Genomic DNA, 11,936 nt, shown 5'->3' with positions numbered 1-11,936 from the left:
CAGCATTGGTGTGAGGTTCATTTGAGTGGCTTAAGAAAAAGATGGGCCTCTCTAGCCCCGACCTAAACGTCATAGATTACTCCATGTGGTCAATTCTTTAGAGCAGAGCCTGTGTGTCCCCCAGCAAGAATTTATCTACTTAAACACCAAAACTGGTGGCTGCCTGGGACTCCATCACCGTGGACAATGTACCTGCAGCATGCAAGTAATTTCCAGAGAGACTTGGGGCTGTGCTCAAAGCTAAGGGTGACACTTTCTAATGAAAGTTATGTCACATGTTTTTGGAACTTGCGTCGACCTACTTCTATAATTATATGCAAGTTATGTACATAGTTAGTTACATCATTAGTATTTTGATAAATATATAACAGAACTTTCTGTAGACCCTAGATATAGTCACAACTAATATATACCATAAACATATTTTGATCTAAGATATATCACCCTAGTTATTTGTTTACTCATTAGTCATCCCAAAATAATGACAAAAATTTCGAAACCTTTATCATTACTATTTCATTCTTGAAGGGAGAACACGTTATATGAATTGATATAAGTATTATTGTGTTGAGTAGTTACGCATGAGAGTACGGAAGGTAACCCTGATGATTTTTGGGGGATTTACCTTCTATATCATTAACGAAAAATATGACTTTTAGCTGACCCCTAATTATTCCGGGAATGCTGGATATTGTATTTGATATATTAATGATATTATAACAAATAGGTATTGTTCTAATTCTCTTCGCTTTACTAATTTACTACATAGAACAATTAATATATTTCATGTCATAACATTGGTAAATTAATTAGTGTTTTCTTATACATAATAATTTGTTTCTATTGTTACATACATTCACTAACAATCATTATATTTAACCCAACACGATAGCATGTGGTTTTAATTTAGTTTCAATCCTTTGTTTTTCTACTACTTTAAATACATTAAAATAATCAAGGATGTGAAGATTAAATCGGTACATTAAAACATAATCTTTTAATTGTCATTGAAGACATTCTTTACTTGAAAATTAGATTAAATTGTACATATATATATATTTAAAAAGAGCTCATTTAATGTATTTGCCTGCAGTATTAATTGCAGCCTTGGTCCCGACCCGGAAGGAGGAGCTGGCATTGAAGAGGTAGTTCTTTGGCTTGTTAGTCATTGTTTCATTGATGGAGGCAATCAGAAAGTCCTTGATAGGATTATATGTTCGATTTGTTTTAGATTAATGTAGCCCTGACAAAATAATCCATCAGATTAAGATCCGGACTCTGGAGGGGTGGGGAAAGACACATATTTCCTTCCAAATGAAGTCATAGCAGTACTCACTCCGTCACTTCAGCAACATGTCTGTGCTATAATAAAGTGCGGAGTATTTTTACCATAGTCGAGGCCGATCTTCAGCGATTTGCTAGACCTCTCGATTTGAAATCTCCATTTTGTTGTGGACAAAAATCATCATTGTGGCGCAACGTGTGCCGTTCCTCCACTTTAAATTCAATATTTTTTATTTCTGGAGCCGCGGCCACCCAAAACTTCACTAAATTATAATGATACAACAACATTTCTACCGGCAAAAAAATAAACAACATTAGATAGCTGCAAATAACAAAATCGCTGGTGCACACAAGCGCCAATTGGATCTTATGTTATTTTATTTCTATTCAAACTTAAGTTTTTATCCAATTACAAGTCTTTTCATTTTTAAGAAACGTGTATAGTTCCTCCTCACATTGCGTATGAGTGGTGGTAGAACCATTGGAACCAAGGGAAATTTGCTTTTTTTATAAAAAGTTAATTTTATTACCTCTTGTATTCCTGACTATGATGTCAAAGTATATACTTTGTCCTTGCAGCTAGTTTTTATATAGTAAATAAGAAAATGAAGAGTGATCCAGGAGATTACCCCATCCAAAAGTCTTTATTCGAAAAACATGTTTTTGTGTTTATATAGATCATTTATTAATGTCATTAATGATACCCACTTATTTAAATCCGGTGTGTTTTTTTAGCTGGCCCGTTAATTTGCAATTGGTAGTATAAGGAAGGAATTTTCTTTTCCTTGGCAGTTGTCATTATTATTTAATTCCTGAGTATGGAACATCCTTTTTCTAAATATATTCAAAACCTGTTTGAACGTTCATGTGTGCCCATAAAAGACAGAGTGTAGCCTTGAGGATATGTTGCAGAATTATGATTGTAAGTCCTTGTTGGACTCAGAATAGAATTGGGGATCAACATTGGAGTAATAATTTTAGTAAATGTCCTTGTTTATATCCTTTTCTCCTTCCTTTCTTGTCACAGCTGATTCTAGCTGATATAATGAAACGTCATGAGAATTATTCATATCATAATAATTAATCGATTAAAATACTATGTCTGATTTTAGTAAAACATTATGAAATATACATATATATATATATATTTAATTCATTTTAACGTTTTTGGAGAAATAATTTTTCAATGATAGTCTGGTAGTACCTTAGAAATATATATCAGTTGGTGGGAGTCACTTATTTAGCTAACTACAGTATGATTTTGGGCCTTTTTTCGGTTTCTTTTTGGAGCAATAGTTACATGATACGCTAAAGATGACAACATGACATACAGATCAACTTTTCTTTATTAATAAGATTAAGTAAAGTTATCTGCACGACAGCTTAACAAAAATTGAAAATAAAAGTTTCATGTAAATTAAAAATATCATACATAATTGTATACGTATGATACAAAACAAGGAATTAACTAACCTCTCATCTCTTCTAGTATATAGTTAATTAACAAGAATACTTGTTTAATTTTTTGTCATTTAACAAATAAATTAATTAAACTTTGAAGAATATTAATATAATATTGAATATATCTTTTTGTAAAATCAAATCAAATTAATTATTGAACTCATCTTTCATTTTATCGTTTCAACAAAAAAAGTATTATATTTAATTAAAGCTACAAAAATTAACTAAACTTCAGCCAAAAAAAAAATCACTATTTGATTATGTTTTTTATTCCATGTTGTCTAACTCTCTGATTGTAAATCTTTAGGAAGGAGGACTTAAAACATGCAACACGACTTGGATTGTCATCTTCATCTTACTCCTTGGTATCTCAAATTTACTCCTGAAGTGTCTTATTCAGATCTTGTTACTAAGAACTATATAAGGAACTTAGATATTTTTCAAACATGGGGAGGAGGATTATGCATTCTTTGAAAGGCATCAATGAGGGCAGGAAGTTTTCACTATGTTAAAGAAGCTGTGGACGAATATATATGATATAAAACTGCATTTGTTCACTGTCCCGTTCTGAAACTGAGCAAAGATTTCCTCTAAATGGAAATGTGAATGTCTGTATGTGGGTTTGTCCAAGAATCACGCCCAAACTAATATATAGATTTACTGAAAATTTTCATGTAGGTTTTTAAGGCTCAAAAGATTGTTATGATATTAATTGTTTGGCCTTCAAGGGCATGTCCGCCTATAAATAGCATTTTTCTAATAACCAACTTTTTCACAAACAAATGACTATTTTATTTAAAACAAAAACTAAAGAACGTAACTTTTTAACAAATTAAAGTTCCGAATTAGTTTTAATTTCTTAATGTCTCAGTCAACACATGGCGAGCTTACTATATCTCCTTAGAAAAAATGCATACAAAGATACATGCCAACAGTAACATGCAGCAATAATAATTCTTATTCAGCAGAATCAATCTTAATTAATTTTAATTTTTAATCTGTCCTAGGCAATGCCGGGCAAATATATTCTAGTATTACTTAATTCCAAACATATTGTAGATTCTGAGCCAATATAGTGTTTGCGCTATTTAGTCCAGGAGGAAACAGAGTCCAGATAAAGAAAAAAACAATTAATACAGCTGCTAGTAATTGCTCAACAACTTACAGAAGATATGGGGATTGACGGAAGACTCTGAGGACTTTGTTTCTCCCGCTAGATACACCGTTTTAAACATGAAGGTTCTCCTATCACAAGAATCCTCTAGGATTTACACCACCAAATTAATTATATATATTTATATATAAACTACAAACTAAGCTGTTTTTTCTGTTAGTTTTTGCTGTTCCTTGTTGCTGTTTTTTAAAAGAATTTTAAGTTTATAAAATATTATGTTTGTAAGTAAACAGATCTATTTTTATATAAGCTTGTATAGGTGTTTGTAACATGGATAAAGAGTTCATTGAAAGGGACTTAATTTTAAACTAATTTTTTTTATAACACAAATTTACTTTATTGTATATGTTTAATTATTCATATTTTACATTATTAATTGGAATAAATACCTTGCTGAAGATAAAAAAACACAAAAACTTTGACTTGAATTAGAATCTATATTTTGAAGACTTGTGATTGGACTTGATCATATTTCAAAACTCGAGACACTCTCAACTCGGCTCAGGGCGTTACTAATATTTATATTTCGGAGTGAGGGGAGAGGACTGTTGTTGGTCTTTTTGAATTTTTTTTTATTAAATTTGAAAAAATGAAATGGAATTTTTTTTTAAGCTTTACAACATATAATACATTCAACGATGTCTTTTTGACAAACTTGACAATACTTTAGTGTAAAAAATGTACCCTATTCCTCATATAGTTATGGGCTTAACTCACTTGGATTCGAAAGTCATTTCAAGCTGGATATCAAATACTCTTAAAGTATTTTTAAGTTAATTTTTACGTTCACTTGACTTAATGAAATAGTCATAGAGTTGTAGTATACTTGGGCTCAAAAGTAAAAAATAATGATAATCAAAATGGACACCCTGTACAAGGACTTTTTTCCATCTCTGCCTATCTATAGTTCTTTTGTTCAAAGTACGTTGTTTTATATTTTTATACACTTTTTGAGATATTTTTCAAGATTATGAATTACATATATAAATAGTCTTAAAATGCAATGTAATTATTCACAAAATTAAATGTTTTGACATCTTGGTCATTTTATTAATACCTTTTCTACTATCCCAGAAGAAAAATTAATAATTTAGTTATATAAAGTTTCTATCCAAATCCTTTTTTTCATCCAGTTTGTTCTCAATATACCAATTTAAGCTTATATAAATTCTCAAAATTTAACGTATGGTCCACTTCATACATTGGAAAACCAACAACCCTTTGACTAACAATATAATCAATAATTAAAAGGAACAATAATTTGGAGGAACTAATTAAGAAATTCAGAAAGGAAATCAAATTGTTCATTACTCAAACCATTTTTATAATAACTAAACCTACTTAGTTTTAATTAAAACCACCCCAAAATACTATAAACCTCTATTTTTGAGTTGCTTTATAGTTGTAATAATCTAAAATCATTTATTCCAGTCGATAAACTTCTTTGTTTTTGCAAAAAAGATTTTATTAGGGATTGGCTTCAGGTATTTTTTTTTGGAACTAGGTAGACACGGGTAATCAAACTTTGGACTCGGATAGAACTGAGTATTTTAGTAACTGCAAGTAATTTTAAATAAAAATACTTAGATCATTAATTAACCTTTTAGAAGAAAAGAATAACTTAAGTCATTCTTCTAATTTACTGATGTGTGAGGTTGGGGGGGTGAGAATTATTGGTCAATACACTTTTTAAAAACAAAATACAAAGAAAAGTTGGTTAATAATGTAGCTTCAAAATATGACATCAATTTCAAAAAACTATCTCCAGTGCCTAATTTTTGGATTGATTTCAAGCGCATCTGGTGATGAATGAGAGCGCACGAAACAAAAGATTGTGCCTTCTATGAAATGATATCATGTGATGACTCATCACTTGTTTACAAAGTATCTCTTACCAAGATCTTATGAGCTTCCTCAAATAAAAGAGGATATCTAGGGTCTACAGGGTGGACTTTAAATACTATACAATAAACAATCCTTAATATTTTTCTTTTCTATAGTAACCTAAAATTTGGTGTGAATACTACTGAACATTAGGGATGTAACAATATCTATATCGTATCATAAGATATTTATGTATTGAGTAATATCATTATGGTATATCCATACATTATACGCCCGATATATGTACAAAGATTGAAAATAAAAAGTATCATATGATTTGCTGGTTCAATGATATCTTAGTATATTAATTTTATTATTGTCTATTGATATATTATCTGATAATCGATTGATATTCTGACGTCATAGTTATTAGCTGGGGAATTATTGATTCAAATTGGGATAAATGTTGAAGGTGAGAAAATACAAGACCCAGAACTGTGTCAAAACATTTAATTCATGGTGATTAAGATGGATCTTTCTTACTGAGTTTCGGATATTTGGATCCGTATCCACTTATCGTTCCCCATCCCAGGGATTTCTATTTTTCCATTTGGATATCCGTACAAGTTGGAACATGACTTTGCATCTTCTCTTTGTGCCTTACTCGGTGGAGTTCATCTTCTTTAATGCAAAGAAACCTTCATTATGCAGTTGTTCTTTAGCTTTCTCTAATAGTGACTTCTGGCCACACAAATCATTACCTTATGCTCAAGAATACATCCATTACTCCAATTCTTCTATACAATCATTCTATATTTCTAGGAGTTTTATAAAGAGGCAGAATAATCCAATATAAGACACCTTTTTCATTGAAATGTTTGACTCCATTCCTCCTTAAGTCAACTCTGCTTGATGTCCCACTCTAAGAAAACTATTACATTAATAAAAGTCCTTCAGTGTTCTTGATGCATATTACGCATGCACCACAAATCGCTACTCTCAATCACAAATATTGATTTAATTTATATATGATCGAATTTGTACAATAGTGTATCAGTGAAAAATTATACATGCTGAATACTCCAAGCCTCACTCCTGATTTCATCATACTTGTAGGTTTCTCTTGGATAGAAAACTAGGGGATGGCTATTTTGAATGATCTTTTCTCTGTATATTTTTCTATAAATTATATTTTATTATACTATTAGGTGCATAAATACTTCATGGGAATTTTTAAATGATTATGTGTTAAAAAAATATACTTCGGTAGACTATAAATATGTGAATTTAGTTGCAATTCTAAAACTTATTGAGTCGGTGATCTTCTAAACTGATCTCACCATATTGGAATATTAAACTACTATAAATCTAGGATCTACACAGAACTTTCTTAATAACAAATAATAAATAAATGTTTTCCATTAGAATTTATTAATATAAGTGGTTTTTTGAAAGAAAATAGTCAAAATTTAACAAAATAATAATACAATTGCTTTCGTATTGATTAAACAAATAATTAATGAATAAATTAAAACATTACATTTTCTATTTATAAATAATCTTTTATTTCTTTTTTATCTTATTGAGTAATTCGATTGTATTTAAAAAAGATACTAAAAAAAGGTCAATCTTGCTGCAAAAGGGGTTTTAATGTGTGAAACACTTTTAAGGTTTTTATTGAGTTATATTTCTCATTACTCTAAGTGCAATCCATTATCCTCTTCTGTTCTAGACGAGTTTGCATTTTACTGATTCCAAGTAACCATACACAGAGCTAATGAAAAACCGATGTGTAAGAAAAACGATGAGTCAACTGTAACATAGATTCGATATAATTTATCCTTAATTTATAATACTGCTGAGTAGATGGATTGGTAATGATTAATCTTCTAACTTTTTACATTTCGTCTGCATTCCTTAAGACATATTTTATTTTAAGAAAATTTATAAAGATAAATAGTCATATTGGAGAAGAACTATCTTTACACATAAACATTCCTCATTCCCAAGCATTTCAGCTTTCAACAGAGAGGTAATAAAATCCGGTATTCAAGAATGGGACTATTATACGTGAATGAATTTGCTTGAATTAATCTATTACTATTAGCATATTGTATCTTTTAGTACCTAAAAATTATCTATATCATCACTTATTGCACTATGCAACAAAATGAAGGTCTTGGAACACCTGCAGACTGAACCTCACATTTATTAATATTATTTAAACCTTACAACACGAATAGGACCATTAAAGCTTTAAATTAATTAAGATTTGGCCTTTTGAGCCTTTTTTTAAATCAAGTTTTTAGTGTATAACTAAGATTCGATATCATATTTTGACATGAAAAAACGATATATATGAAAATCAAGGTAAATAATAAATTGATAACAACGTTTTAGTATTTAAAAAATGAATTATTTATTACGTTATCTTGATTAAATTTAATAAAAAATGTATATAATCACGAAAAAGTTGAGTAAAATGTAGGACCTTACTTAGATACTAATTTTTTTTTTTTTTACTTTTTCTTCAAATGCTTTATATCATATCTGAAATTATAGAATATACCTTTTTTTTCAATTTAAAAAAAAAAGCATTTAAAAAAAGTCGATTTTGATTCATTTATGGTCAATTCAGTTTATAACATTTATTACAAAATTTCAAAAAAATAAGCTGGTTAAGTTGCGTGAATATATATTATACTAATATTCAGATGAAAAAATTTAATTACATATGAGTCAATATGATTTATATTTAAGGGAATTAAAACAAGTTAATAGATACTTCATATTCAAATTAATTGATTAGTATTTATATATATTATTATTAAATACATATAATATTATTGTAATCTATATAAGCGCAATAATAATTTATCAAATTTTGATTAAAAAATCTGACTTAGATTAAATAAATCTGATTAAAAAAAAAATCAATAACCCTGATATCCAAATTGATCTTCTTCATATATGAATATGTCATTTATGGATTCTATTCAAAAGGAGCTATATCGTGGCCAATATAAGTCTCTTGAATCAAATAAAGGTTCTAAGTATAGTTAAAAATATTTTATAACTTACATCAAGCTACAAATGCGAATACAGAGTCTATAATTGTCCATAATATGTCTATGAAATATTGAATTGTATGTATACAATTCCAAAAAACTTTGAGTATGAGTGCATTACGGACGAGTATTTTCTGCTCATACAAAAGATTAGATGAAAAATAAAATAAATTCCGTTTGTTTTCATTTTTAGTCAGCTGTCGAGATGGAGGAACACGATCATTCATCAAAATGTGCTTTGCTAATTGAAAATTTGCAATATTTTTCAAAGCAAACAACTACACAATTAATTATACTAGACTGCTATATTTGGTTCCATCTAATCGCCTATCCCTTCATAATTTTAAATTGGTTCAACTAACTTAAATTTATTGAAAGCAACTCTTGGACCGTTAATGAAAGCTTAAATTTTATTTATTAAGTCAAATGGTTACGATCGTTTTTACTTCATAAATTAATATAGTAACATGAAAGAGTTGAAATAGCGTAAAAACGTCGGTAAGACCACGGGTATCAAGTGGTGTCTTAGGGCTTATTACAGTTATGAAATTTTTTCATTAAGGGCATATTTCTTGAAAAAAATGCAATAGAGTGAAAAATGGAAAGCTAAGCAATATAATGTAAGCCTTTGTTTGATTAAAAAAATCTTCAAATGCTAAAATTAAATGAATAATTTCATAAATAATTGTTTTTATATTCTTTTTTTTATGGATTAAGTTACCTAAGAATGTTGGCAGATGGTGGATAAACACAAGATATTGCATGGCATTGAAGTCCCTGGGGTGAATTCATATCTGATTTACGGAGGGAACAAATCAATTTTTGTGTTTATTTCATACAAGAGTGGTCTGAAACTTTCCGACCTCGGCATAAAGATATCAGCATTCCTAAATAAAAATTATTAACATTAATCTAGTATATATTGACAGTTGATCACCAAAGTTTATCCCATTTTGGAAGTGCAGTTGTTATGTAAAAGTCGTTTAAGTGAATTGATGTGAGCGTTTTGTGAAAATGAAGAAAATTGAGAATTGAAAGTGTAACCTTTAAATGGATTCATAGAATAGAAAATATATAAGAGGCTTGTCGTGGTAAAATATGGCGCGTCTAAGTCAATCCCAACCGGAGTAAATGAGCCAAAAATAAAGAATGTCTCGGGAACAATTATTTTGCAGAGAAAAACGCAGAGTACTATTTCGACGGGTTACAGAAATAAGAGTATCACCATGATAAGTTTGTAAAGTAACAAAAAGACTATGTTGAAAAAAAAAAAATGTCTTGGATCTTGTAATGTCGAAATCTTTTCAGAAAAAAAAAATCTTAATGTTAAATTATATTTTTAAATTAAATAAACATAGAATCCAACTCCTCATGGACAAATTTCGTTCAATTACAGGTTCTAGGTATATTCAAATTTCTTGAATGTATTTGCCTACTTAAGAATGTTAACTATTGTTTATAACCTTCATTTGATATTTTAAACATAATTTATCGGCTATATGGTATTTTAAATAAAATCTAGAATATGTTAATTTTTTCTAATTTAAGTGCAATTAGCAAAAATTCTAAGCACCGGGCCGGATATATTCTCTTCAATAAGTGAATAATATAATACTATAGCTTTGAAAAAAAAACAAAAACACGAGCTTCAAAGTGTCAAATAGAAAAAAAAATATATATGTATAGAATTCATACTTTATACAGATTTGGCAAAACTTCTCAATTTTCCTTCATATGATTGAACAAAGGGTTTGTATTCAGATAAAACTTGGTTGCATAGGTCTCTCCAAAATGGTTAATCAACAATGCTGAAGTCTTTATCAAACACTATGTGAAGACAATAAAATATCCTAAATCAAATTGCATTACTCAAGTACGTCCAAAATATAATTTACTAATTCTAAAGAAATTTAATATCTACCAGTATCTACTACCTATAGTGCATCAACAAAGAAAAAAAATGAACAAAAATCAACATATGAAGAACATATCTATTTTCTTTTTCCATTGTTTATACAGGGTTTAATTTATCTACAAGATCACATTTTATTACTTTCAATTTTTCAAGAGTATAGTTTAAACAAGAGGATTTGTGAGGACACATATTGATCAAAATTATCGGAAAATAATGCTTGGCACAAATTTTATACAATATGTAAGACCTCACCTCTAATATTTGCCGCAATGCGAGTCCTAAGTCAATTACGTACCTGGATTATGCAGTCGAATTCGAGCTTGGTCCACTCCTTCTTGATGGAAGCCTCTAGATACTAGACAATCCAGTGAGGATTAGCAAATATGCTCTCTTCCATACGTGCCTAGAAAGATTAGTCCAATGATTTGGTGTCTGACGAGGAGGGAGGCCACATATTGAGGTAACAAAAGTACATAAATTATTCTCTCAGGAAGGCCTGGATCTTAGCGGTGCGAGGACACTGAGTTCCGTCTAGAGTGAAAACAAAGATGTCCCCTAACTTTTATTCTGGCCCAACGTAGCACATTCTTATCCAGTAGTTCGATGTAAGCATCTGCATGGAGCCTATCCTTCCTCTTCACAAAATTGGGAGGGAGACTTATCCTGTGCGGGCCACTAATTTTTTTTTTCTGAAGACATGTCTCACTGAAGCTGAGACATTTTCGGGATGTTCAAACGTGAAGGAAAGGCTATTCGGCTAATTTAAAGTAGCATCAACAGTGAATAAATTGTCATCAGAAAAGAGAAAAAATTTGGTCAAATTTTAGTTTCCTTGAGAAAATTTAAAATCTTCTTTGCCCTTTCAAACCTCAGTGAGTAATGTGATAACAACTAAGACACTATCCTTCTAAAGATTCTTCAAATTTTCAGGAATACCCTATACATTTTCGATTTTTATTAAATAAAATAGCATTCTATATGATTTACAACTCTAAATACAATAAAGAAAAAAATAACCTCTATTTATTTTAGTTATAACAAAAGGATCGGAAATACTCGTACATTAAATATAAAAGTATACTTCTATTTTTAATATACCTCAGTACAACTGCATTTCCACTTATTTTTTTATACAAAAATATTAATGTTAATTTTTGAGCATATCCTATACAATGTTCTGCAAAATTATCTTTAAGTCCTTAGGCAACAG

The sequence above is a fragment of the Lepeophtheirus salmonis genome, chromosome 10 (assembly GCF_016086655.4).
Source record: "Lepeophtheirus salmonis chromosome 10, UVic_Lsal_1.4, whole genome shotgun sequence".
NCBI lineage: Eukaryota > Metazoa > Arthropoda > Copepoda > Siphonostomatoida > Caligidae > Lepeophtheirus > Lepeophtheirus salmonis.
Note: the sequence above shows the minus strand (reverse complement) of the source record.